The 22,882-nt window shown below is 35.2% G+C and overlaps 1 long non-coding RNA gene across 1 annotated transcript; it reads right to left on the bottom strand.

Annotated features, from left to right (window-relative positions):
- Positions 1-19,261: 19,261 nt before the first annotated feature.
- Positions 19,262-21,784, bottom strand: LOC131019541 (uncharacterized). Its single transcript, XR_009100326.1, has 3 exons — positions 21,493-21,784; positions 20,004-20,079; positions 19,262-19,411 (listed from the first exon to the last, which is right to left on the bottom strand). It is a non-coding gene; the product is annotated as an uncharacterized LOC131019541 (long non-coding RNA).
- Between the last annotated feature and the right edge of the window lie 1,098 nt (positions 21,785-22,882).

Raw genomic sequence — 22,882 nt, 5'->3', positions numbered from 1 at the left:
CACATTTGCCGCAATCTTTTTATTATTGTGTGTGTTTCTTAGTTCAAAACAGAAGAAACCATTATTATAAAACTTAGTCAGATACGGGGTGAGTGTCGTCCACCATATTAGTATTTATTCTAAATTTAACATTTGCTGCAATGTTCTTATTAATGTGTGTGTTTCTTAGTTCAAAATGGAAGAAGCCAATATTAAAACTTAGTTAGATACAGAGTCGGTGTCGTTCTGATCTATGAATATTTGGGAAGAAAGATCGGGCTCTCGTTACAAATGTGAAACCCTTTTTGGGGCTATAGACTATAGAGTATTTTATTTGGAGGTTATAGAGTATAGGATAAATTTGTAAATTTATAATTATTTATTATTATTTTTTTAATAGGAGGCTATACTGAGTAAAATGGGGGTTATGAATAGAATTACCCATGTTAGACAATATTTGTTTTTACAATTACAAACTTTGTAACAAGATAAAATCATGGGACATGCGAAGCATGAGGGGCCTCGGCTTCAATCTACTCGTCCACCACTTCATCCTCAGTCTCTAGTTGACTCGACTACACCCTCAAAATAATCTTTGGGCAGGGATGACATTACCTTTTGATGCAAGTGTGCCTCTGATTATTGCAAGCTTGTTACCGCGATAGGGGCAACAACGGCAAGGGGGGGCAGCAGATAGAAAAGGGGCGTCAGCTGAGAAACCCTCAAAGGAAACCATTGGGGCAACACTGGCCTGCATGGTATCCAGATAGGGGCTCATGAGGAAGGGGGCCGTAGGGAGAGGGTCAGGGCAGATACCCTCCACAAACTGCTGCAGGGCTTTGTCCAGAACTGGGGCCCACCAAGCAGGGCCATCAGGGGCCTCGGGATCTATCCCCAAACACTCGTTTAGGGCATCGGCATTTACGCCCCTGATCACATGATCAAAATTGTAGAGGGCCTCTTGGTTAGGGGTGGCATCGATCTGCTTCATGACCAAAAAGCTGACATCCTTGATCAAAAGCCCCATTGCGGGCCCCCAACATGTCTAGGGTCTTAGGAATGCGTTGAAAGGTGTCTTCGTACATGATCTTCAAAAGTTGGTGACCACGGGCAGTCATAAAAAACTGCAGCCAGTAGTCATTCACACCTAGCACGTAAGCTTCATCATTTTCTCTGGCCCCTGGCAAATTTAGCCTTGGCTTTCTAGAAACGGGCTTCATACCCTTGAATCAGCTCGGACCTGACTTGGGCCACTTCATCCTCCTTGCTTCTGGTGAGTCTCTCCAGCTCCGAGTGGAGAGAGTCTCTTTCAGCTCTGACTTGCTCTAGCTCTGTCTGTGTTTGTCGGAGCTCCACCTCTAAGGTGCTACACTTAAATAAAGTCTCCACGACCTCAGCTTCCTTGATATTTAGGGCAAAGGTCCTCCTCTTGACCCGTCGGGCAGAGAAGAGAGCCCTCAAACTCATTTGAAAAAAGGGTGATAACATATAGTATATATTTATATAGGGGAGCACTCCAATAAGACCCCCTATTTTTAGTGAGATATTAGACACGATCTCGTGCGTTTATTTTATCAATCCTATGGCTGATATTGTTCCTAGTGGGCGAATTTTTTCCTCATAGTTCAAATCCTGGAGGGAGCGAAATATTTTAAATTTCGTTATTCATCACTACATTGTTCATCAGTATATACTGCCTTGTTCATCAGTATATATGTCTTATTCATTTCCATTTTTTTAAATTTCGTTATTCATCAGTATATATGTTTTATTCATTGAAAAATAAAGGTCTCAGTGTCTCATGAAAAATAAAGGTATCATTGGAGCGCACCCATATATATATGTATAAAGGAGCAAGGGAACATACCTACTCAACAGCTTGGCAGAAAGCTGCCGCAAACTTTTCGTCATCCATCTCGTCCATTTTCTTCAAATCGCTAGGGAGAGTCCGAGCCTCCATCCGTGTTTGGCATTCAGTAGGGTTGGGAATCGGGTCGGGATTGGATATCCTACCCGAAAAAATCGGGTACCCGATCCCGAATAACCTTAAAACCTTATACCCGATCCCGAACCCGATTAAAAAATCGGGTACCCAAGTCGGGTATTCGGGTACCCTAAATTACCCGGTCAAAATTGCATTTTTCAAAGTCAAACTGTGAAATCGGGTATTTCGGATATTAGGGTACCCGAATTACCCTATTTGGATTTATAAAAAAATCAAAATTTTCAGATTTAGTGAGCTCCAAATCAAGCAACATTTTATGGAGATGTTTCCTAAAATTTTAGACTTTGGCCATAAAGAAAGAAACAAAAAATTGGAACCAAGAAGAAATCTGTATAAAAAATAAATAAACAAAAAAAAAACAAGTAGAAGAAGAAGCATACCTTTGTTGTCGTCTGTCGGAGCTCGGGGGCAGTGCAGCTACGGCGGCAGAACGACGGGGCGACTGGGAGCAGCAACGGTGGGACTGGGGGCCTGTGAAATGGCAACAGCCGACGAGGGGCTTGTGAAACGGCGCCGGCCGACGAGGGGCGCTGGTCGGAGGATTGGGCCTGATTTCTGGACTCTTGAGTGGGGCGGCGGGTGGAGTGGAAAAGGAGGAAGGACCGAACAGTAGGGTTCAAACTTGAAAATTGAAAAGTGATCTTAATTTCAATTTTTTTTAATTAAATAATTTAAAATATATTTAATTAAAAATCGGGTATTTCGGGTATACTCGATACCCGATCGGGTATACCCGATACCCAATTTTTTTAGACCCTAAATACCCGAACCTGATCCTAACCCCTAATTTTTCGGGTATAGGATACCTGATACCCGATTTTTTCGGGTCGGGTAATCGGGTACCCTATACCCGAACCCTATCTTCCCACCCCTAGCATTCAGTGCCTGTCAAGGCACTCAAAGGCTTGAGAGGTCGAGAGGGCTTGCTTATCTCACCAACTCCCTCATCTCGTTGAGATGGGGAGAGGGAAGAAGAAGTTACAGTCACATTGGCACCAGCGCTGGTACCCTGGTCAGCCTTGCCTTTCCTACGCTTCTTAGAAACTTGCTCCTTGAAGACTGGGGCCTTGTGCTGGTTCTTGCGGCCTATAAGTCCTCCCTTATTAGAGAGACAAGACTCCTCATCATGGAGCTGAAGATGAGCAGGGGAGTGGGTCGAAGTAGTGATTTGAGGCACAACACTGATCAGTTGAACTTGTCGAAGGGGCCCCGAATGAAATGACACGGGATCAGAGTGAAAAGCTCCCTCTGGTTGGGAGATGCCGTTGACGCCAACGCCTAGATTGGCAACACTGCCAGTAGGAACTACTCCCTCCGTCCTAAACGAAATGTCATGTTTTCCTTTTTGGGCTGTCCCAAACGAAATGTCCTGTTTCCTTTTTTGGCAATACACTTTCTCTCTATACTTAATATTTAAATAATTTTCACCAACCCACTTTATCTACTTTATACATATTTCTTAATCTCCGTGCCGAAAAGAAATAGGCCATTTCGTTTGGGACGGAGGGAGTATTTCTTAATTGGCTCCAGAGCTAACTTCCAATCCAGGAACTTTCATCCCAGTCCTATGCTTCCACGACATGCCTAATCAGAAATGCTAGGCACGAGGTTCAAAAGTTGAGCTCATATTAAACAGAAACGAATATTACGGTTACAATGTAATAAGATTTACCAATGCTGGTAGACGGGTAAACAGAGAAAAGCTTTGAGCCTGCCATAATTGTCGCACTTTCGGTCATGGCTTTGCAATCAAATTTAGTACGGGCATAATGTTCATTCAAATTAAACAACACTCGTAACTCGAATTTAAGGGGTTTAGTGTTAAGGGTAGAGAGAGTATGTTTAGAAGGGTGTCATGTCATTTCATAATTATTAGTATATGTGCACCAGTCCCCTTCTAAGACTTTAACAAAGAAATACTTGTCAAGATAGCCCTTATCAAATGAGTTTAGGCCTGATAGTAATTTAATATTGTATTTAAGATATGAAGTGAAATGATAATGAATGTCTGTTTTCTTCAATATTTGGGTCTTGAAAAAGAGGGAGGTTGTGTCTCGGATACAATTAATGGAGCGCACAACATGGAAAGCAAAAGCTCTTCTTAGAGTTGATGGAGATTTGGAATATAAGGGAATGCCAAATAAAGCACTGACATCTAAAATAAATTTATGATGAGGTAAATGCAGCCATGCATTGATATGCTTTCCCCAAAGGGGAATTGTATCTCTCAAACACTTATCGGGCATTTCCTTGCCCTTGGACTAAAGCTTGAATTCTAAATTGGAGAGAGGGCAGCGAAGCAGTTTTTTAATTTGTTCAAGGCACCACGAGTCAAGGTTGAATCGGGCAAACCACATAAACTCATATCATTTTTAAGATTGATTAAATTTTGGTGGGCTCCTATAGTGGTCATGGTTATATCAATGTCTATATATACAAATGTAGATGGTGGAAAGATTGTGACACGGTCTAAACGGGAAACACGGTGAGAGAAGAAGGGAAGCCTAATACCTAGATGTAGACGGGGGAATGAATGGGGAATTCGAGAGTGGGAAGGAATGGGGAATTCCGGCGAGTAAACGATTGGAGAATGGGATGCCGACTAATTACTCGCAAGTAAAATTTTCTTCACAGTCTCTAATGGCGGACGAGGGATGTAAAAGGAAAGAATAAATAGGAGATGCCTATTTATAAGAAGAAGAAAGTGGAAAAGTGAGAGGCAATATGACTCTCTAGGGTTTCGTGAAATTTGAAACAAAAGGCTAAGATGAGGCCATGTCACTATGTTAAAAAACAAGTGGTCCAGATGCAATCGAATACTAATAATTATGTAAAAATTCAAAAAGATAACTGACACTCTCATAATTACGGATGATGTCAGTCGAAATGACAATTGTTTGGGAGCTGATAATCAGTGCTGATAGCTGATGGTCACAAAAAAATAAAAAATTCGCTAAAAACGTTCATTTATTGTTGATTAGGAGGAGTAGGTGATGATGAGTAAATCCTACATCATCGCTGAAAGATTATTTAAATTACTTATTTGAATAGGAGGTAAATAGTTAATATATATATATATATATATAAGGAAATAAAACGTTAGATATCAGAGTTGGTAAGCGTTGAGAAACTCATAAAACAATTTAACTATGATGACGACACGATTTAAAGACAACAAGACAAGGCTAATAGGGAGGGGATCGAAGACAGTCAAACACTTTGTAATATGGTGTTAATAATATATTCAGTCATGAGGTAATAATTTTTTAGAAAATGATACAGTTGTTCGAGGGAGCATTAATGCACATGAGGCATCAGAGGCGAGCTATCGAAAACCAACAAAGAAGAAGCCAACACTGACTAAATATCTGACAGCATATCTGACAAAAGTTGTTAGTTAGTTACTAATAACATATTCAATGGGAACGATGGTGATTTCAACATGCAGTGTACGTGAATCTTTAGAATTTATTGTTTAGCCTTCAGGTGTTTCCCCTATGAATAGGAATTCTTTTGCACTTGTAACTCTCGTGCTATTTTATAATACAAAGCAATTCTCTCAATTCATTTGTGGGTTCTTTGTGTTCTTCAAGTTTTTCAAGGGTCTTAAGACTCGGGTTCGATTTTACGTTGATTTAATAGTTTTTGTTAGTTTATTGATGTTTGTTTCATCAGTTATGATGTCTGCGAATACATAAGCTAACAGGTGAGCTGTCAGCAATATTGTTGGTATGTTTGTTGGTAACACACCAACTAACATTCACTATAAAAATAAAAACCTTAAAAAAGTTGACCATACACATTACACAATCTGCACTTGCAACCAGCTGAATTTCAGTATATTTCATCAGCTGACTCAAGTCACTGATCTTAAACTGAAAATTGATTAAGCAAAAATAATAACTTAAAAGATTTTGCAAAAGTAAGTAACTTAACCACCACATTCTACACATATCATTTCTCAATTCAACTGATAAGCTTATGAACAGTCAGCAGGATTGCTAGTTGAACCTTCAGTTAGAACATGCCTATCTGGATATCAATTAGTATAACTTCTCAATTAGGTGATCTGCATCAACCAATTGACTCATTATCAGATGATCCTGTTCAGGACACTTACTCTGAAAAAGAAACGCAAAAATTTAACTGGTGTATCCCCCCAACCCCCTCCCCATACACCAATACGTACTCCCTCAGACCAACAAGTACTATGAACTAAGTACTTAATATTTAGCAGGTCTCAGAATTGATAATTCGCAAGTTTAAGAACTAAGTCCTTATTATAAACTAGCACACCCTCATCTGCAATATACATTTTTTTTAAGAAGACATATTTTAAAATTTAAAAATTATATAAAAGTGTTAAAATATTATTATTAATTAATTAGATTAATTGGTAATAAAAATAATTCTTGTTAATTTAAATGTTAGTAGTTGATTTGGAATAATGTATAACAACAATATTATCCACTCAATGAGTATCGTATAATTATAATAATAATTAAATTTATAGAATGTAAAACAAATAATTTAAGTCAATCTCATTTTGAGCAAATAAGATTAAACCATCAATGTAACAATTTTGGACTCTTAAAAGTCCAAACAATATTATTATTAAAATTCCATAATTAAATAGCCCAAAGCTATTTTAAAAATTAGAAAGAATACAAATAATATAAAAATTAAAAGGTATATATATTGACGAAGCCGTCGTTTGAGTTTCGCGCAAATAAATCCTGTGCCCACAACTAGGTTAGCTAGCAGTAAGTCCAGAGTCGAATCCACATGGAGCTGAGTGTAATCTCTCCTGCAAAGGTGTCACTAAAAAGGGTTTTATTTCTGATGGTTCTGACCACAACTTGCTTATGGGCAGAACAAGGTTTCAGACCAAATTGAAATAACAAAAATAACTTGATCAAATAACAAAACGAATCTGACTTGAGTTTGACTCACTAAACATGAACTAGGCACTCGGTCATTGGTTCAAATATATTTCACTACACTTGTATACCAGTTGGTTAGAGGCAAAAGACACCTACGCCCCCAATTGTCACGCGTCACGCACGTAACAGCCCTCTGCCCAATCTATTCTTTCAATACATAACCCCTTAAAAGTTATCAACTAATGAAAGTTAACTATCCTAGGAAACATCCACTCCCTACGTTGGCCTCTCGCTTGAGAGTGTTTTGCCCAAGATGCATTCGGATTTAGATAGACCCGACTTGACTATTGCATGAATATTTCGCCATAGGCACGGCTCCAACACTCGTTATACTTTCCGGAGGTCGATGGCATTTCGCCTTTGCCCAGAGGTTACTTCTGGCCAAAACACCCTAGTTAACTAGTGATCAGTTAATTAACCAAGTTGCTCAAACCGTATTTTAATCAAACCTAATGTATCGGGAATATACGGATGCGGTTATTATGCCCAATTTATACCTCTCGAGTTAAGTGTTCATGCTTAGATCATCTCGCCCAAATCAGAATATAAAATTAGCTAGACATAAGTAAATAGCAAAGGCAAAAACAATATTGAAAAACATAAAGGCAAAGTACTGAATTGAAATTACTTAAAGTAAATAAGTACTTACGGCCAAAAGTGTCGTTCCAAACATATGCAAAATAAAACTAACTACGCCCATAGCCGGAGCAAAGCTTTAACTTCCAGCAAAATAAAATCCTTGCGCAGTAGCTGTGTTGGGAACCTTGTGGAATATCCTAACCCTTGTTTTGATGATACCAAAATTCATAGGACTTAATTGTAATAGACTAGAATTGCTTTGAACTCAAGTGTTAGAGTTCGGTTCTAGTTTAGCTTGCGGTGTCGAAGACTGAAGACTGAAGAACGAAGGACTGAAGACTGCAAATACCAACTGAAGTATCAATTGAAGAATCAGTTGAAGACTGATTACTTAATGCGCGCAATGGACTGATACTAAAGTCAAGTATCAGTTGAACATTCCTCCTAGGACTGATCTTCCAACGTTCAGAGGAAGCCACGTATCACAAAGTACAGCCGCATTAAATGCAGAGATCTCAGGATATTCTTATCTCTGCAGAGGTCATTCCTATCTGGTGGTTACTTTTCAGAGACGTCACATCTCATGTCCATCAAGAGAGCCGTTTCCACCCAGACAAGGAACCTCGAAGATTGAAGCCTCAGCCCAAATTTGAATTGCTCTCCAACGGAAGAAATCTTGATGACGTTCTACGCCAACGGATCTATTCAAGAGTTCTCCTACAAATAGTGCTCGAGGATCACTTCAACCTTCACCGATTCAACGACATAAGCTGAAGCTCTGCCGAAATTGCTACTCAGCCTAAAGCTTAATCTCCCCAAAGCTTGAATCGAAGAAGAGAATTCCAAAGCCAAAATCAGTCACTGTTGATTACACATATTCTCTTAGACCTTAGGCAAATCTCTGTTTACCCAGAAGCCAAAGGTCAAACTTGCTTCAAAGAACTTGTTCTTTGTAGTGAAGTTGGCACTCGTTCAAACCTCCCCCCCAAAAGAGTGTTTGAGTGATTCGGAGTTCAGGAAGGTACTATGACTCTGAGTGAGAAGTCTTAGCACGGGTTGTGCTGAGCAGAGAAATCCGACGCGAGTGAAGCGTGGGTCCTGAAGAAGGGTTTTCTTCAGTGGTACGGTTGTGTGCACCCGGCAAGCACACGGTTTGGTTTGCAGTGCACCTGTTAAGCACTTGTGGAGTGGATTGTTGGTCTGATCAACCAACCGTGGATGTAGGAAAGGGTTTTTCCGAACCACGTAAAAGTCTCTATGTTGTTTACAGCTTTCAGTTTTACATTCTTACTTGTGTTATTTCAATTGATAAACTGAACACTGATTAACTGCAAAGAGTAACCTAACAACCAACAACGTGCTCCACCAAGGCTATTGCGAAACTAAGTTTAATTTCCGCTGCGTATGATATCAGTCTGACTGATCTATCTTTTGATAGTCAGGAAGAGTGTTATCATCTCTGTCTTAGCAAACACGACTGAAGCCCTTACGTGCATCAGTTAAGTTCCAACAACTTAACTGATAACTCCTTACTGAAGAGCTTTCAGTATCAGTCGTCAATCCTGTTTGGTCAAAACTGTTTTCAGTAAAACAGAAGTCTGTGTTGCAAAGTTTCGTTTTGATCTCTGACTGAGATCCCTCTGATTGAGGATTTGAAAAATAGCCCATAGGTGTATTCCCCCCCATACACCTATTCGAGACCCTCTGGACCTAACAAGCCGGTCTCTGAATGAATTGCTCTCCAGGTGAAACCCTTCGAGTAATAATAGAGGGGATTAGGGCTAGAGCCAGCCCATGATGTTGCAGCTGGATCCAGAATCTTGGAGATGCGACCAAATCTTCAGACCTAATCTTGTAGAGATTTCTTTCATATATAGACGGAGTGCTGGTTTGACCCCGTCGGCCTCTTCTTGGTTGTTGCCACCTTCTGCCCATATCAAGCCTCCACACTGAGTTCCTACCTCGTCTGTCTGCTGCGCTGCTCTGATCTTCCTTCTTCCTCATTTTCCTCTATGCATGCTGGATCCCACGCGGTACTTATGGGCAAAGGACTGGTTTGCCCAACTTGTTGCTTTTCGGACTTTTGATCCTTAAACAGCTTATCATGCTCTCTCAAATCCCCTTGCATCAAAACCATGCCTATTTCGTGGAATGCAGCAGCATCATGCCCCAAAAGCATATCTTGCCCAAATAGCAGGCCTGTCTTAGAACTACGCCCTCCCAAGCGACACGACACTAACAAAACAAGGAAAAATACTCTATGTAGACCTAAAACACACATAAAAACAGAGCACAAACTTAGGCTCATCATATATAAATATATAAATAAATAAATAAATTTATATAATATTTAAAATTTTATTTTTTTAACATATATAACTAATACATGAACTACAAATTTATATCAAAAATTAATACAAAATTCACTTATAAAAATTTTATTTTTGAAATTAAAAAGTTCTAAAATGAATAAATATAATCTTCTTCTCTATAATTGCAGTAAAAATTATTAGTATAACTTAGATATTGTGTAAATTTTTTGAAAGAAAAAAGAATGACATCTACTTATTTTTCTACCAACGAACAAAAATAAGGTGAAGAAAAGTACGATTTCAACATTTGAATAGATGACAGAGAAAAAAATAATTTTGATAATGACTTATCTGTTTTAAATCTTTTTTTTTACATCAAAATTAAAATTTTTGTCATTAATTTTAATTTAACATCTATATTGAATATTTTTCTATGAATCGAAATTGTTGGATTTTTAGAAAAATGTCATATTTCCCACGTTCATTATATCAACGTATACGATTCGATAATTTAAGGGGGTGTATTGGATTTAAATTCTGTAGGATTTTAAAGGATTTCGAAAGTCTGGGTGTATTCAATCTAGACTTTTAAAAGTCCTTTAAAATCCAGAGGTATTCAAACCAGACTTTTTAAAGTCTTTTAAAATCAGGTGGTATTCAACATTTCATGGATTTTAACAATCCATGAATTCTGATGGATTTGTCAAAAAAAAATAAAAATACAAAGGACGAAATTCGAGCTTCAAACTTAAGATTTCGATGGATTCCTCTAAACTCCACGCGAAGTCTATAAATTTCTAAAGTCCTTTAAAATTCATGGATTTTTTTAAGTCCTTTAAAATTTTACAGAATCCCAAAACCCCCCCTAAAATTAAGCAATGATGCAAGGTTGGTATAGCTACAGATATATCACTTGATAATTGAATATTCTTTTTGATCGTTGGTATACTGTATATAAATGGTGTTTTATTTGCCTGCAAAAGTTCGCATTTAAGTTTTTTTAATTCTTCTTCAGCTTTTTTTTTTTTTTTTGGCTTCAATCTCAATTTATATGATTTAATTTAATGTAATTTATAATTATTAAATAGAATTTATTATAGGGTAAATATCACTTTATGTCAACGTTTTACTGAATTATCCATTATGTCCCAACTTTACGATATAATCAAATTGATACCCAACCTAAAAAAAATTAATTAATTGTGTCCCGTAAAAAAAATTTCGACATTCGGAAATTGACGTGGAACGTCGGAGTTTGCATACGCATACTTATTAATCTATATGAAATTGCCAGCTATATTATATTTTAATATAAACATGCAAAATAGCACTACAGAAATCTCCAAATCGCAATTTGTCACCCTAACAATAAAAAGAAGAAATTGAAGACGAAGGTGACAAATCATTTGCAGTTGACGTCAACAGTAGCGGATCCAGGATTTTTAAATTGGGGGTACGAAAAAATAATTTCATAAACATAAATATAAAAGATACTTTAATGTTAAAAATACTAGTATCTTAAACATTGTTCAAAGATAGTTAGATGCAAAAGAAAATTAAATAACTATATATCTAGTTTATCTTCCGACGAGTCTTCATTTCTTCAAAGCGTTTGACGACCTAACCATTGGAAATTTGTAAAAATATATATTTCTCAATGAAAATGACCAAACAATCATTTAATATTTGATCCCCCGTGTTATTTCAAAACTTATTTTGAAGAATCACAATCACTTCACACTTATAGTGGTAATCTGAAGAATCAATACCAATTTAATTAACAAAAATATTAGAGGATAAGTCAGGTGACTCTTTATTTCAATATACCCATATATATTCCTCTAACTCTATTCGCCTCTCTCTAAATTTTTTTTTAGAAATCGTGTCTATGTCTCTCTAATAATTGCGGCTCTCTAAAAATTGTATACTTGTGAATCTTTATCACAGCCGCCACTTTTTACATTATAATGGGCCAAACCGCCAAAGCCCAAATATATTTACAAGTAACACAATAACACACTATCGGTTGGGGGGACAAATTTAACTAATAACTTGAAATATATAATACTACTAGTATTAAAAAAACAAATTTGGGGGTACAGCTGTACCCCCACCGCCCCTTGTAGATCCGCCACTGGACGTCAATGGTGATCTCCTTCTCCCTCGCGCTCTTAGATCCGACGTCGATGAGAGTAGAGAGGAGAGAGTTGAGCCATGAGATGAGATGAACGACCAGCCAATTCAGCAGGGGGAACTGATGGATAACGTTGGGGAACTTCCTCACCGCATCGTCGAGGCGTTTCGGCAGAGATTCGGCGCGGCGGACGTCGATCCCGTCGAAGACGGGCGCGATCGCCTCAATTTTGCATACAATTATTTTATTATTATTTAATTTCACTTTTTTAGTAATTAATAATTTATTATTTGAATTGATAAATTCAAAATTAAGGTATATAAAATTTTTCAACTTCAGTTTTGTATTTAAAATTAAATATAAGGCATAATACTATAATAAATTATAATTTTATAAAAAAATATTAGTAAAATATATATAAAAAAAAAAAAAACATGGTGATACCCGTTCTTATAGCGCTGTGATCGTTTAATTACATGCATGTACACACCCTCTCTCTCTCTATATGAAACAACGGTCATAAAATAGGAATCCAAAAGGGTAAGAATAAGTAACTAGCTAGTAGTTTGACATTGAAAAAAAGCCATCATTCATCTTTACGACTCTACATTTATAATATTTTCGTCAAAAGAGATTGATGAATTCTATAATATCTCACTAGTGCCTTTTTCCTTCTTTATGGTTGGCAGCATAAATTTATTCCATCGATCCGAATGTAAAAAATAAGGGGAAAAAATAGGGGAATGTTGTGCTTTTTATTTAAAACACCCATTTGTTGATCCAACATCAAAAGAAGGGAAAAACAATTAAGCTGAGTCGTTAGATTGAACCAGCATATTCATTTGTTCTGTGATGACGGAAATCGTAGCGTTACGTGATTGGCTTGCTTAATCCATTCTAACAATTTAAACCCCTAATTTCATAGAGATTCAAAATCGCGGTTCGATTTCTGTTAATCAAATCGAACAAATCAATTAACCACATAAATTGATACTGAATGCTCGTTTGGTTCAAGTAGAGGAATGAAAATGTAATGGAATCAAATAAAGGAATGGAATGGTAACAATATCCATTATTTTTATTGAGTGTTTGGTTTAACAATGGAAAAAAATCATTAGTAAGATATTTCATTTCTTTTGTTTCCCCTCTATTTTAAGGGATAACAAATTGGATGATTGGATTACCCTCAAGTAAGGGTAATGATTATCTCATTACCCAAACCAAACAACAAGTAATGAATTCAATTGATTCTCTTTCCAACCTCTAAAAACACCCAATCAAACGTGGGCTGAATGTATAAGAGTAGGTGTGATGAATTGATCGAGTACGGGTTATTAATCGTAGCCCAAATTTGGGTACCCATATCCGAATGTAAAGCATTTTTTTATCCGTATCTGAATTTAAATGGTATTCGGTTATCTTTTATCGGTTATTTGATACTGTTATAAGATTAATCAAAATACCACAAAAAAATCAAGCTCAATAAAAGTCGAACCCATTATTTTGGATTGTAATTTCATGCTAAAAACATCTAATATATTAAAAATGCAACTTTCAATTAAAATTAATATTAAATTAATTTTAAAACTGAGTGGTAATTTTTTAGTTATAATAAAATTGAAGTTTATTTGTAACTATATTTTTTCTTTTTATTTCTTTTTTCTTTATCTTCTTATTTTTTTATTTAATTTTTTCTAAAATTTTAAAATTCAACTAATTATAAAATATTCAATATACATATCAAATTAAAAATCACGATAAGAGCTTTAATTTGATATATTTATGTAAATATTTGATTTAAAATGTTAAAGTTATATTTATTTAATGATTAAAATTTTTAAAAATCTATATCCTCTCTCTTTTCTTAAAAAAAATCTATTTTTCAATTTATTTTATTTTTATTTTCATTTTCATTTTTTAACTATTTTTGTGTCATTTTCATAAAATTAATTTTCATTATTGTGATTTTTTTTCTTTACTTTTTTCAATATTCAGCTCTAATATATTAAGTTACAATTAAAATTTTATTATATTCATAAATATGATAATTTAATTTGGATCAATTTTATATAAATATAGAAATATAAAATGTTTCTTGTGCATTACAGATAGTGCAAATGCTAATTATTGTTTAACAATGAATTGAAAATTTATTTGATAATGGTAATTAGAAAATTCATTGGATAACATTGAGTGTTTTTAGAGGGAAAATGATATTGTTATAATTTCTTCGAACATTTAGCTTTCATATATATATATATATATAGGAAGAGGTTCTAATAAAAACCTCTTTTAAAATGAGAACTAGGAACCACATCTTAGCCTTTAATTAAAATTTAAGATCTAGTGGTTAGGATTAATTTGAGAAAACATGCGCATAAAATGGTTCCATTAGTTATACATTCCCGTATTTTTGTGTTTTTGATTAGTTAAAGGTTATATTTGTCTTTTACTATTTTCTTAATTGGTTTTAGTTGATTAGTTTTGGTTTCGTATATACGAATGCAATTAAATCCCAATTGTTTCAATTAAAATCCACATATATGTATATACGATTGCAACTAAATTAACAATTAATAATTTATATATTTTAAAGCTATGCACCTAAACATTCTTTTGTGCAATAGATTATTTATTATGCACCCACTCACTAGTAAAATGCACTTAAATTAAATAATTAAAGCAAATAAACATTCCAATAGTATTATTCACGAATTTGTGCAATAATTTTTAATATCTATGCAACAATAAAATCTGCTTGTGCAATTCTTAATATCTATGCAACTGTGCATCTTGATATTATGTAATAGTTAAGAAGTGTTTTTGTAGAGCAATTTTTGTATATTTTTTTTGTATTCATAATATATTTTTAGGTTGCTTTATTATATGTCCATTGTTGCACGTTTAATTTTTGTGTTGCACTTCGTTTTATAATTCATTTTATTTATATGTAGATTTCAGTTGCACGGTATATTAATTTCGTGGACGAATATTGTAATGAATATACTTGCACAGATATGTATTGTAATTGCATAGATGTGTGTTGATGTAGCACAATTTTATTTATGAGTATATTTCAAATGCACAACTACTTATGTTCGTTGCATAGATGTTGTCTTGCATATAATTTTAATTGCATAGTTGGTATCTAAAGCTGCATAGTTGTTGTAGTGTACTATGTTGCACAAATGAAAATTTTAATTAAATACATAATGTGTTAATTTTAATTGCATATGCATAATTGGTATCTAAAATTGCACAAACGAAAATAAATATAGATGAGAGAACGTGATAAAGAATCCCATAAAAATCGATTCTATAGTTAATTCAAGAAAATACAAATGACTTAATTAACCTTTAAATTATATCAAACTAAAAAAACGGCACTTATTAATTAGAATATCTAATTAGGCATGTTTTATTAAATGAAACAATCCTAACCACTAGATCTTCAATTTTAAAGGTTAGGATTAGGTTCCTAGTTTTCATCTTAAGGGGGGTTTATTAACCCCACCATATATATATATATATATATATATATATATATATATATATACTCCCTCCGTCCCACCGAGCTTGAGTCGTATTCCTTTTCGGATTGTCCCGCCGAACTTGAGTCATTTCATTTTTTAGTAAAAATTAGACAATTTAAAGCTTTAATTTACAAAATTAATTGCACCCCTTATTACATTCTCTCCTACTTTATCACTTCTCAAACTTTATCACTTTATTACTATACACTTAAAACACTAATCTACAATTTCTTAATTTCCGTGTTCAAAAGAAACGCCTCAAGCTCGACGGGACAAAGAGAGTATATAGTAGATATCTAATAAACTAACAGCGTAATTGCGTCTGAGTGTACAAATTTTTAACTCGTAATTTTTGCATGTGAACTAACTTTAACTTTTTTTTATATATTTTTTTTTTTGCATGTGAACCGAAAATTTCACAAACTTTATTAACTTTTCACATGACTTGTCAATTGCCGGCCCCGAATTAATGGCGAGGAATGACCAATGTACGAGATGACAGAATTGGATGTTTACATCAAGTTGGTATTAATTTATCGGGAATTAATAATAATAGGAGTACATGTTAAAAAATCAAAATAATTAAAATTTATGTATCTGGAAACAACATTTTAATTTATATGTAATTAAGTAAAGTTCCAATATTTAGGCGCAATTAATTATCCCTATGTTAATAGATAAATCGTTGATTAATGTGATATACACATTTCTGTGATGGAATATATATATATATATATATATATATATATATATATATATAGGGGGCGGTTATTCAATAAACCACCCTTATTTTAAGAATTACGAACCAGCAAAAATGCATGAATTTTATGTATAACGCGCATGAATAAACTGTATAAAGGTATGAATTGCAAAAAATAATTTTTTGCTACCTTTGGGATTCGAACTCAGGACCATGAATTTATCCAACAAGGTGATGAATCAAACGTAAATCTTGATGATCTAAGGGCTGAAAATGGTTCCTAATTTATATTTTAAGAAACGTTCTTATTTTAGCCTACCTTTTTTCCTTCTTTATGGTTGTCAGCAAAAATTATTTCATCGATCTGAACAGGAAAAAAGGAGGAAAAAATTAGAGGAATATTGTGCTTTTTATATTTTAAACGCCCCATCAAAAGAAGGGAAAAGGCCAATGAGTTATTTAGATCGAACCAGCGCATATTCATTTTGTTCGGTCAGTTCCCTCCTTAGCGTGATTGGGTCGCTTAATTAATCCTCTGTGTGATTGGGTCTCTCACACACACACACACACAGTTTCACAACAAAAGAAAAACAAAACAAACAAGAGCTGGTCTTGGGTACCGTTTGTTGTACCGTATAATCGGGTTGCACCCTAACCCGCATTTTGACCCGTATTCTGATCTGAATCTGTATTCTGACCCAAATCGTGTAAATGACACTATTCGATTATACAAATGACATTGTCTATAATTAACACTATTCGATTATATAAATGACACTGCGTATAAATAACACTAAAACATTATAAATGACATTGTATATATTTAACACTATTTAAAAATATAAATGACACTTCTTGTAATTAACACTGTAAGATTGTAAATGACACTATAATATTTTAAATAACACTATATTATTGAAAATGTTACATTGACATTTATATATCCGAATAGTGTTAATTATAAGCAGTGTCATTTGTATAATTTTATTTTTATATATTCTATGGGAAGGATAATTTTATCCAGGAATGAAAAGATATTTGAGCAGCCCATTTTTCCTCCTTTTCATTCTAATTCATGACAATATTATCACGGGGAATTAATGTGATAATATTTTCCTTGGAGTATTGATGTGATAAATTATGTTTTCCACCTTAAAGAACATGGGATAATTAAAAAAGATGAGGATGATAAAATTTTCTCATTTTTTCTTATTCATCCTTTTATCATGTTACAACCGAAGAGAACACACCTTTAGGATTAATTAATTTAAGGTTGGTGTTATTATCATTATAGTTAATTAACAAAACCGTATCATTATATATTACAGAAGCATATAGAGAGGAGTGAGCAAAATCCGGCTAAACCCAAAAAGTCGAACTGAACTTAACCGAAATACTAATTCAGTTCGGCTAATTTGGTTTTCAATTCGGTTTTGATTTTGAATTTTGAATTTTTCAGTTTTTCGGTTTGGTTATTGTTTTTAACAAATAATATTTGGTTAATCGAAAATCGAACCGAAATAATAATTAATTTAATAATTTATATATAGTATTAAAAAATTAAAATGATTATTATAGTGAATAGTTATTCTTAATTTATTATTTTTTAACAAAAAAATTTGGATTATTATTTTTTGCAGATTTTGAATCTTGAATATTGAATGTTAATTAGTTATTTAAATTTTAGAAAATATATTATGTATTTATTTCGGTTATTTGGTTTTAACTGATTTTGTTCAATTCAGATTTGGTTATTGATTATATAACTCAATTTTAATTCGGTTTTCGCTATTCGATTCGATTCAGTGACCAAATAATCGATTGCTCACCCCTACGTATAGAATTGGTGATTTCAAAATCTTTCATTTTTAGAACATGTTTTAATTAAAATTATAACTTACGTTGTTGGCCATGTGTAAAATTTAAATAAAGTACATCATTCTACTTTTCAAAATCATCTATAAATTTTTGATTTAAATGTGTGCAATATAATAATCAGACATGGAAGCTTTGATGTTCACATGTTAAGAGTAAGTTTTCGAAATCAACGGGGAAAAATGCATTCCCCGGGAAGCCCAAGGCGGGTATATAACTATCTAATCGGCGCTTCGCGTCTGTGATCTTCGAATAGGTCCATTTTGAGTGATTTCCTAAATTTTCTTTTCATGTTTCGTAGGGAAAAGCTATTTAATTTGTCAACCTCCATGGTATTGTTGTTGATTATGTTATATAATTTCTAATTATGATTCTGCTTTAGTTCATTTAACTAATATTGCGTTGACAGTCTACGGCAAACACATGATGCACTGTGATTTAACTTATGCACATGCTCTTCTTATTTTGCATTCGAAACTAAGGAAAAGTTATACTTCATATGAGATATCTAAAAAAAATCGATGCAGATGTAAATTATTGACATGTCAAGTAGATTCAGAACACAAGTTCTTCTCGAGCTACGATTTATCATGTACATAAATAAAAAAAATTGCAATTTAAATCAAGGAAAATTATTGATACATGTCAACATGTTAAATAAAATTCAGTCACCATTACATTCAAAAGCAAGTACCTCAGCAGACTCGGGGGCTCCCAATTTTTGAGTTTTTTTTTTTTTAAATTTAATTTTAAATATAGATATATATTTTATATCTATATATATATATGGGGGTGGGCTAGAATAAAAACACTCTTAAGTGTATAAAATATAAACCTTTCTTAATGTACGAGTTTTATGTAGAACACGTATGAATTTATCCAACAGAGTTACGAATTGCTAAAAATAATTTTTTGTTACCTTTGGGATTCGAACTCAGGACCACGTGTAACAGCCCGACTTCCCAAGGCAAAAGGAAATAGGAAAAATAATGGAAAGTCTTAATCAACCAGAATAAACTTGACAATCTACTCATTAAATTGGGTATTCATATTCCAAAGAGATAAAATGAAAGGAGGTAAATTGAAAGGGCTTAAGAGTTGCCAATCAAATGACAATATTCAAACTCAGGATCACATAAATTTAGTTTCATGCTTCGAATAACCAACATTCATTAATCGAATTATTTAAGGGTCAAGAGTCTAAGCTCATCAAAAGATATCATTTAGAGTCATAACATAAAAGTCTTAAGTCAAGGAAACGAAAGACAAATAAAGGCTAGTACTACAGCGGAAGTCAAAACACGGAGTTGAACCCTAGCCTCAGCTCTCCCCGTCAACACCAGCCATCAACCTGAAAAACATTTGAAAATATTTAGGCTAAGTACTAATGTACTTAGTGGGCTGCAACTTTTAAAACATTTCACAATTCGTAAGAGCAGTTTATCCAATCATTCATGACATAACTTAGAAGGTTTTAAAGTAAAAGAACTTCTAAGCATGTTGAAACATTTCATTTTATTAGCGCGCCATTGTCACACTCTGTTTAGTTACTCGTTGTGATACCGGACCTTTTAGCCACCGACGTATCGCTTTCTCCCATGACACTTGCCCTGAGGACGTAACTCAGACAAGTTGAATTGACCTCGGGACACTACCCAGGCAGGCCTTACATGATACATGCTCTGGAACACATCCAGCCGAGCACCCTTATAACGCCTCTTACATGAATTAGTGCCCGATGGAGATCAACCCACCGAAATAACTAACAAGTGTACACAATTCTCAAACAACGTGTTAGATCATAAGAGAACCTCGATCGATCCATGAATTGCGAGCCTTAAACATAACAGAGCGCACAAAAACATTTATTGGATAAACAGTTTTCATTTCATGAAATATTTAGAGCTTAATAACTCAATCATACATTTGGAAAGTAAGCCCACCTGTATAGGCAATGCCTGTCGTTTAATCTTATCTCTGAATCGGAAAAGCAGTGCTAATCCTCACGATCCACGAAGCCTACAAGAAATCTATACTTTTAATAGGTCTCCTGAATCTAATCTTAAGTCATAGTAAAGTGTTTATCATTCTATAATTCACTTAGCCGGGTTTTCAAAATTTAATGAATAAATAATTGAAAACTAAAATTTTTGAGTTAAGGACACCAACAATATCCTTACACGTTTTTCTTTATTAATTGGATAACCAATTAAATCATAAATACTTTTATTGTATACTGCAAGTGCAATACATGTCATGCTTTAAACATATAATAAGTAATCACTTAAAAGATGCACATAATAATAATATAATACTATTATGTAAATTATTATTTAAAATAATTAATCAAACTAAATAGGTATAATTAATTAAAAATAAACTGCACATCCCATTTTAATAAAGGCAACCCAAACAATTAAATAATAGGGCCTAATTTAATAGAAATCGGCCCATTTAAAAATAAGTGCAGCCCATAATTTAATAAAAATTTGGGCCCAATTGGAAATAATAGTAAGCCCACCCTAACTCTACCTCTTCTTTAAAACACACACACAACACACACTAACACAAACACACGCACACACTCACACACTCAGCGCCGCATCCCCCTCCCCCTCCCCCTCCTTCGTCTCTGGCGGCGGTGGCCGCCGCCGGCCACGCCGCCGTCCCCTGACTCCCTTCTCCCCCGTCTCTCGCCTCTCACACATAGACGCATGCACCCAGCGGCTGCGCCGCTCAGCCCTCTCTCCCTCTTCTCTCTTCCAGCGGTCGCCAGCAGCGCCGTCCTCCGGCTGCCGCCGTCGCCGCCACCCCGGATCTCTCATCCTCTATCCCTCTGACTCTCCCTCTCTCTCAACTGGCGGCACAAGGCGCAGCAGGCGCAACCGCCGCGGAGCGCCGCCGCCTCCGGCGTCCTCGCGGCAGATCCGCCGTCGCCTCCTTCTGAAAATCCAGCGGACGACGGTAGCGGCTTCGCGCCACCACCACCGGCGTCCTAGCCCCCAACTCTCTCTCTCCCTCTCCATCTTCGGGCGGGCAGCAGCAGAGCCCCTGTGCCGCGCCACCCTCGACTCTCTCTCTCTCAAGTCTCTCTCTCTCTCATCTCTACCCCCTGAATCAGTCCGACGAGCGGCAATGAGAGCCGCCGCCACTGCCGATTGCACACAGCCATCACCCCAGCACCCACCTCTCGACTCGACTCAACAGAACAATACAAGGATCAAGACTCTACTTCTTCTTTTTCTTCTTTTCAAAGCAGGGTTCAAGACTTCATTTTTATCAAATATGCTTTACACATATGTATGTATATATATATAAATATGAACAGATTGTATGCACATGAGTTTTCTTGATGTGGTGAGTTGAACTCTTCATATATGAAACTTATGTGCTTTAAATCGTGTAGTAAGAACGAGGAGTCCAAAATGAAACCTTGTGATGATCCGCAGGGATGAAGATCCTTAAGCTGACTGTGTATGCTGTGTTATTGAAAAAAAAAATAGTGGAAGGAGCTCTGCACTAATGTTTATTTTGTGTGAAATGGTTTATTTTGTGTGAAATGGGATGAGGAGGATAGTGAAACTTTGTGGTGGTATAATGGCTTAAGACTGTGCTGCACTTTGGTATGTGAAGTGTGAGGAGATTGAGCGTGGATTTGTAAAGGCTATGATTGGGTGAATAAGGGGGCAGCTGTGATTGGATAAATAGGGTGGCATGATGAATAGGGGTGGAAGCTCTCAAAATAAAAATAAATAAATGAATAAAATATTTAACTCATCACACTCACACTATTAATAGTTAAAATCTAACACATACTTGAATTTAAATCATATACAAATAAATACTAATTATATAGAATAATCACATACTTATGTAATTCAGTTTTTATGCAATGCACCAAATCATAAGGTTAAATTTTACAAAAGTTTTTTAAAATATTTTTTTTTTGTTGGCATTAAAAACAAATTCATTTTCTTTATCCGGCGTGAATCATCTAAATTCAAAGCTTAAAATAAATTCTAAACTTAATAGGAATGGACGGGATATTACATCCTTCCCTCCTTATAAAAATTTCATCCTCGAAATTTCATATATGGGTCATCTAGTTTGGAATACTAGACATTCATTTCATTCAGCTCTTATGCGGCATTGAATCATACACGACCTTAACTTTCTAACAACGCAACATCGTTCTTCAAACCAAAAATTTTCTTCAAAATCTGGTATGTCATTTTGTCGTGGAACTTGCTTTTTCTTTCCTTGGAGATTGGAGTGTGATCCTTCCCTCGCTACAAAGCATTGTAGCTCTGACTTGATTAAGTCTATCAATTCTAGGATTACGTCAAATTCTATCATAGAAATAACACACAAGTAACGTCCTTAGCATTCAGTTTCCCACCATCAGTTATCCTAACTTCTGAAGTTGTTTCGGACGATTGTAACGTCAATTCTAGTTTCTTACTAGCAGTAGGTGGAATGAAAGAGTGAGATGCTCCAGTATCAAACAAAGCTATAATCGACACGTCGAAAACATTAATCATATCTGCTAGGTTTTCCTGATCTCCTGCTGCTTGGTGCTGGTTAAGGGCATAGGCCCTAGCATTTCGTGGCTGTCCTTGGTATCCTCCAGGACCTTGGTTCTGTCGTTGTTGGTTTCCGGGATTCTGTTGTTGGGGTGCTCCTCCTCTTTTCTTTGGGCATGCTGAAGCAAAATGCCCAGGTTCCCCGCAGTAATAACAACCATTTGTTCCTTTCATGCATTCCCCTAAATGGGGTTTCCGACACTTTGGACAAGGTGGTGGAACTATAGCTTACGGCTGTT

The sequence above is a fragment of the Salvia miltiorrhiza genome, chromosome 4, assembly GCF_028751815.1.
Source record: "Salvia miltiorrhiza cultivar Shanhuang (shh) chromosome 4, IMPLAD_Smil_shh, whole genome shotgun sequence".
Taxonomy (NCBI): Eukaryota; Viridiplantae; Streptophyta; class Magnoliopsida; order Lamiales; family Lamiaceae; genus Salvia; species Salvia miltiorrhiza.
This window is presented reverse-complemented; position numbering and strand designations above follow the sequence as displayed.